The following is a 6,716-nucleotide window of genomic DNA, read 5'->3' on the forward strand; positions in this document are numbered from 1 at the left end:
GCTCTTACTTTATCCCAGAATAATTCATCTGACAAAGCTCATTTCTCACCTCCTCTGTAGGGTTTTCCATTTAAAAATCATTCTTCCACTCTGAGGCACAGATCCAATTAAGAATCCATTATTCTCCCGCACAATAGGTTGGGATTCATACAGCTTTATGTAGTGTTGAAAGCCCAGTTTGTTCAATTTTTCAGACTGAAATAGTTATTTTGCATTAAAAATTCATCTCTACCACTGGTTTGATAAATATTAAAATTACCAGTATGAATCAATTTATCGAGTATTTTTTACAAGCAAAAAGAACTACATGCAGCAAGTGACAACTGTCTTCTGATCTCTCACTGATGACCTTGGGCAAGTCACACAGACACTTGGGACCTCAGCTGCAGCTTAAAGGAATGAGTAGGGCTGACTAACCTCTGAATTCTTCACCAGATCTGAAATTCTACGACTGGGCTTCTGGAGTTACTTCTTCCTACTGAGACTCTTATTAGTAAATTCACTACCTGCACGATTACTTCCATAGATTTTCTAATGTCAGTTATCTTTGTGAATTCTCAGTTTTGAGAAAGTTACAAGCATACCTATTAATAACTTTAAGTGAGATATTTGTAAAAAGGGTCTGGTGCCATGTCTGGGACAAATTAGAGTTTCTATGGTGGCTGTTGCTGTGTTAATGAATATAGGTACTTGTATGCACTTATGGAACAAGAAGTTAAAATTGATGTGCACAGGGAGGTAGTACTAGATCCCACATACCTGTCCCATGTCTAATGTTTCCATCAAAAACCTACAACCCTCTTAAACGCTGCCCCCCAACCTAAGGGTGAGGAGTTAAGAGGGAGAGGAAGAGGATTTGGGGTGAGAATTGCTCTGGAAAGCCACTGGTGTGTTTGGAGACCCCACCAACCCCTTCCCTGGATGCTAGGGAAGAGGCCTTGCTAGCATGTCTCAGAATGTGCCCCTGTGGACTAGATGGACTCCTGCCTGGAAAAATCCAGAGGATGAGGTGCCAGTGGCTGACTAGATGCTTGGGTGAGGGAGCCGGGGAAAGGGATGGAGCTGGGTGTGGCCTCTGGGGCATACTGAGTTGTTCTCAGAGCCTGATCAAGAGGCCAGGGGTCCCCGAGGAGGCAAAGTGCAGGCTGGAGGTGCTAAGGAGCAGAGAACACAGCCAGGGGGAGGTCATCATCTCCGAGAGCCCCAGAGGAGGCTCCTCCTCCTCGTCCCCACTGCTCTGTCCATGGAGGGGTCAGAAACCTGAGGCAGGGAGGCCCCCTCCCCTGGTGCTGGCTTCCCACCCGCAACAGACCAGAAAAGCTTTGGCTTCACATGCAAAAAAAACACTTTTTCATTATGGGATGGCACATTGAAATTTCCTAAGTGTGACTATGGGGGTTTTGTTTTAATTACAGAGGATGACCAAGAGGAGTGGGAGAGGGCCGAGTTCCCTTCTAGAATTGTCCCCCACACACCTTGGATTTCAAGGAACCGCAGGACGCAGAGTTGCTTTGTGACTGGAGTCCCACCAACCTTGTATTTTGTAACAGTTACACTCATATTTTAGGACCTTTAGTTCTTGGTTTACCATTCTGTTTTCATTGTTTAGAAAGTTCATTTCCACAGCATTAAGTTGTTAATGAGTTCATAAATTAATAAATCATCCTGTGTACATGAGAGTTTTTTAAATTAGGGTAAAATACACACAACAAATTTAGCACGTTAACCATCTTAAAATGTATAATTCAGTGGCATTTAGTGTCTTTGTGATGTTGCACAACCTTCACCACCACCTAGGTTCCAGAACATTCTCATCCCCATCTTGGAAACCCCACATCCATAAGCAGCCACTCCTCTTGTCCCTCACTCTCACCACCTGGCAACCAGTAATCTGACCACCTTTTGTGTCTGGCTTCTTTTGTTTATGTACAGTGCAGCGTGTGTCAGAATTTCACTGCTTTTTATGGTTGAATGACAGCCTGTTGTGTGGACATGCCACAGATTGTTAATCCCTCAGTCGAGGGCCATTTGGGTTGTTTCTACTTCTTGGCCGTAGTCAGTAGTGCTGCCATGAACATGCTCAGACAAGTTTGGGTTTCAATGAGTCTTCAGTTCTCTCGGGGTAGATACCTCAGTGTGGAATTGCTGGGTCGTGTGGTAATTTCATTTCACTTTTTGAGGATCCACCAAATAGTTTTCCACAGAGGCTGCACTAGCTTCCATTTCCACCAGCGTCATATAAAGTTCCAGTTTCTCCACGTTTCATATGTAATTGTCAAATCCAAGGTCGCGAAGCGGTATGTTTTTCCTCTAAGATGTTAGACTTTTAGCTCATGTGTGTATGAGAAAGATCTTTAAGGAACTGGAATTGGCTCACACCACACAGCGCAAGCTTGGTGAGTTCAAAATCAGCTGGAGTAGTCTGGCAGCTGTCGACTCAGCACAGAGTCGCAGTTCTGGGGGAATTCTTTCTTGGCTAGGGGGTGTCAGCTTTTGTCATATTTATATCCTCAACTAATCGATTGTGGAGGTTAACCTGCTTTATTCAGAATCCACTGACTTAAATATCAATCTCATTCAAAAAACACCTTCGCAGAACTATCATGAATGTTCAACCAAATAGCTGGGCAGCCTAGTTGGCAATAAAATTAACCATCGTACTCACCAACACTTGCTATTTTCCATTATTAAAATTATAGCTGTATTAATGTCCTAAGGCTCCATTACAAAGCACCACACACTGGGTGGCTTAACATAACAGATATTTCTGGCGACTAGAAATCTGAGACCGAGGTGTTAGCAGGGCCATGTTCCCACTGAAGCTTCTAGGGAAGGATCCTTCCTTGCCTCCCACCTCCTAGTAGCCCCAGATATGCCTTAGTTTCTGGGAGCATGACTATAATCTCCACTCCATCTTCACACATAGCCACCTTCCCTTTGTGTCTGTGTCCACACTTTCTTTTTTTTTAAATGTTGATAAACCTTTATTTTATTCATTTATTTATATGTGGTGCTAAGGATTGAACTCAGTGCCTCACACATGCTAGGCAAGTGCTCTACCACTGAGCCACAACCCCAGCCCCCCAAACTTCCTTCTTATAAGGACGTCAATCATATTGGATCAAGACCATCCTTAATGACCTCATCTTAACGTGACTGAATCTGCAAAGACCCCATTTCCAAATCAGGTCATGTTCACAGGTGCTTAACATTAGGGCTTCCACATACCTTTCTGAGTGTGCAACACAATTTGACCTATAACAATGGCCAGGCTAGTGGGTGTGATATGGTGTCTCATGGTCATGATTTGCATTTCCCTGATAAGGACTGACTGAGCATCTTTTCTCATGTGCATGTCTTCTTTGGAGGAATATCTGTTTAAGTTCTTTGCCCATATTTTAATTACCTTTTTGGTTGGTGAGTTGTAAAAGTTCTTTGTATATTCTGGATACGAGGCCCTTATCAGAATTACGATCTTCAAATATTTTCTCCCACCCTGTGGGCCACCTTCTTACTCTCTTGATAGTGTCTTGGTAGTGCCACAAATTGCATAAATTTTTAATTTTGATGAATTCTAATTTATCTGTTTTTTTTTTTTTTTTCCTTTTGCTTAGGCTGGGATCGATTCAAATAAACATTGCAAAATCTGAGGCTAGAGATTCACTTCTGTTTCTGAGATTTTATACTTTCAGCTTGTGTGTATATTTAGGTCTTTGACCCACTTTGAGTCAATTTTGTATCTAATATGAAGTTAGACTCCGACCTCCTTCTTTTGCATATACATATCCAGTTGTCTCAGCACCATTTTTTCCGCAGCACTATTTTTTAGTTTTAATTGACACAAAATAATTGTACGTATTTATGGAGTACAGTGTGACATTTTGATACATGCATACTACGTATAATGATCAAGTCAGGGTAATTAACATAACCATCACCTCAAACATTTTTCATTTCTTTGGAGAGGGACTATTCAAAATATGCAAAATAGTAGAGTGGTCTATAGCTATTTTGAAATACACAATTAAATGTCAGCCACAGTCATCTCACTGTGCCATGTGCCATAGAACATTAGAAGTTCTTCCTCTTATCCAGTTGTGCCCCTGCACCCATCCATTGCCTGTTCTCTCTCTGCTTTATTCTTTCTAGGCTCTAGCAACCACTGTTGTACTCTTTCCATGAGATCTAGCTATTTAGCTTCTGCGTAGGAATGGGCATGCAGTATTTATCTTTCTGTGCCTGAATTATTTCACTTATCACAATGTCTTGCAGGTTCATGTATGTTGCCACAAGTTGCAGGATTTCATTCTTTTTAATGGCAGAGTAATATTTCACTGTGTGTGTGTTCACCTGTGTGAATATACATGTGTTGGGTGGACGGGAGTGAAAGGAAAGACTTATTTTGGCTCACATTTCAGAGGTTTCGGTCCATGGGCAGCTGGCTCCATTTCTTTAAGACCTGTGGTGAGGCAGAAAAAAATCATGGAGGGGCCATGGTGGAGAAAAGCTGCTCAGCTCATGGCAGCCAGGAAGCAGAGAGTGAGAGAAGAAGGATCCAGGAACAAAATATACCCGTCACTGGCACACTCCCAGTGGCCTTCCAAGTAGGCCCCACCTCCTAAGTTTCCGCCACCAGCGCCACCAGCTGGGGACCCAGCCCTCAACACAAGGGCCTTTGGATGACATTGTAGATCCAACACATAGCACCACATCTTGTCCATTCATCCGTGGATGAACACCTAGGTTTCTCACATATCTTGGTGTGTTAGTCAGCTTTCTGTCACTGTGCCTAAATACCCAAGAAAACAAAAGAGGGAGAGATTTATTTTGGCTCATATTTTCTGAGGTTTCAGTTCATGGTCACTCGGCCCCATCGCTGTGGGCCTGGGGCAAGACAGAAGATCATGGCCCGTGGAAGAGCACGGTGGAACAAAACTGCTCACCTCCTTGCAGCTGGCAAGCAGAGAGTCAGAGGAAGGGACTGGGGACAGATGTACCCTTCAAGGGCACAGCTCTAATGGCCTACCTCCTCCAACTGGCCCCTGCCTCCTGAAGCTTCCACAGCCTCATCATAGCCCATGAGCTGGTTAATCCGCTGATGGCATTAGAGGGCTCCTGAGCCTATCACCCCCAAAGGCCCCGCCTCTGAACACTGCTGCACTGGGGACAAGCCTGCAACACATGAGCTTTGGGGAACATTTCAAGTTCACCCCATGACACGTGGCTATTCTGAATAGTGCTACAATAAACATGGCAGCCCAGATCACTGGACGGTGTATCTCTGACATACTGACTTCCTTCCCTTTGATGTATGTGTCCAGTAGTGGGATTGCTAGGTCATATGCTAGCTGTATTTTCAGTTTCTTGAGGAACCTCCATATTGCTTTCCATAATGGTTGTACTCATTTTATATTCCAAACAGTGCATAGAAGTTCCCCTTTCTCTATACCTTTGCCAGCATTTATGATTTTTTTGTCTATTTATTTATAACAGCCATTCTAAGTGGGGTGAGATGGTATCTCATTGTGGTTTCTATTGAATTTCCCTAATGATTAATGATGTTGGGCATTTTTTCATATACATGTCCATTTGTATGTCTTTTTTTTTTAAGAAATATCTATTGGGATCACTTGCCAATTTTTTAATTGCATTCTTTCTTTTTTTGGCTCTTGAATTATTTGAGTTGCTTATAAAATCTGGATAATAATCCCTTGTTGGGTTAATAGTTTGCAAATAGTTTCCCCCATTGTCTTTCTACTCTGTTTTTTCCTTTGCTATGCAGAAGGAGCTTTTAGTTTGATATATCCCATTTATCTATTTTTGCTTTTGTTTCCTCATCCCAGCATCATCTATTGAAGGGCCTATATTTTTTTTCCCCTTGAATGGTGTTGGAACTCTTCTCAAAATCTTGAACACTTTAAAATGTGGATTTAAAGTTCCTTTAAAAGGCTGGAGGTGGAGCTCAGTGGTTGAGCACTTGCCTAGCATGCACAAGGCCCTGGCCTGGGTTAATCCCCTAGTACCACACACACACACACACACACACACACACACACACACACAAGTTTATTTAAATAATGGGCTATGACTCAATGAATTCAGTTGAACTTTGAAGATCTCTGCCTAGCTCAACGGTTTACAAAAACATCAACAGAGCCTGACTTCCTGGTAGAATTGTAAAACTTGAAAATATTCATGAACTAACTCCAAATTCAATTTTAAAAAAAATGTTTCTACTAACCCTCGGTGAAGTCATCATATATTTGTTAAATGACATATGACATTTTGAAGTATAAACCAATAATGATAACAACTGGATTAAAATTTTTCAAATCCACCCATGAAAGATTCAGTGCTATGGGAACTGCCCTTTACCATCAACAACTAGAAAAGCAAACAAAATGTATAAAACAAATGCGTTCAGATATTGAGCAATAGGAAGCACAGGACTATGAAACCCTGAGAAAAAGAAGAGCTCTATGATCATCCCACTTTATTTATTTGGGGCACTTTCGCTCTGCAGCACAGAGAGAGGGAACCAGAGGTCCACCGAATTGAGGAGACAGAAGTCAGAGTTCAGAAATACTGCAATGGCTGGACTTTGCAGAGAGAAATAACATGGAGGAAGTAGTTTTACAGAGGCAAACCTCAGGAGGTCTGCAGAAGGTTCTCTTGACCCTTAGATGAGTTCTAGTCAGTATTGGTGTTGGGTGAAA

This window comes from Sciurus vulgaris (assembly GCF_902686455.1).
Source record: "Sciurus vulgaris genome assembly, chromosome: 2".
Taxonomy (NCBI): Eukaryota; Metazoa; Chordata; class Mammalia; order Rodentia; family Sciuridae; genus Sciurus; species Sciurus vulgaris.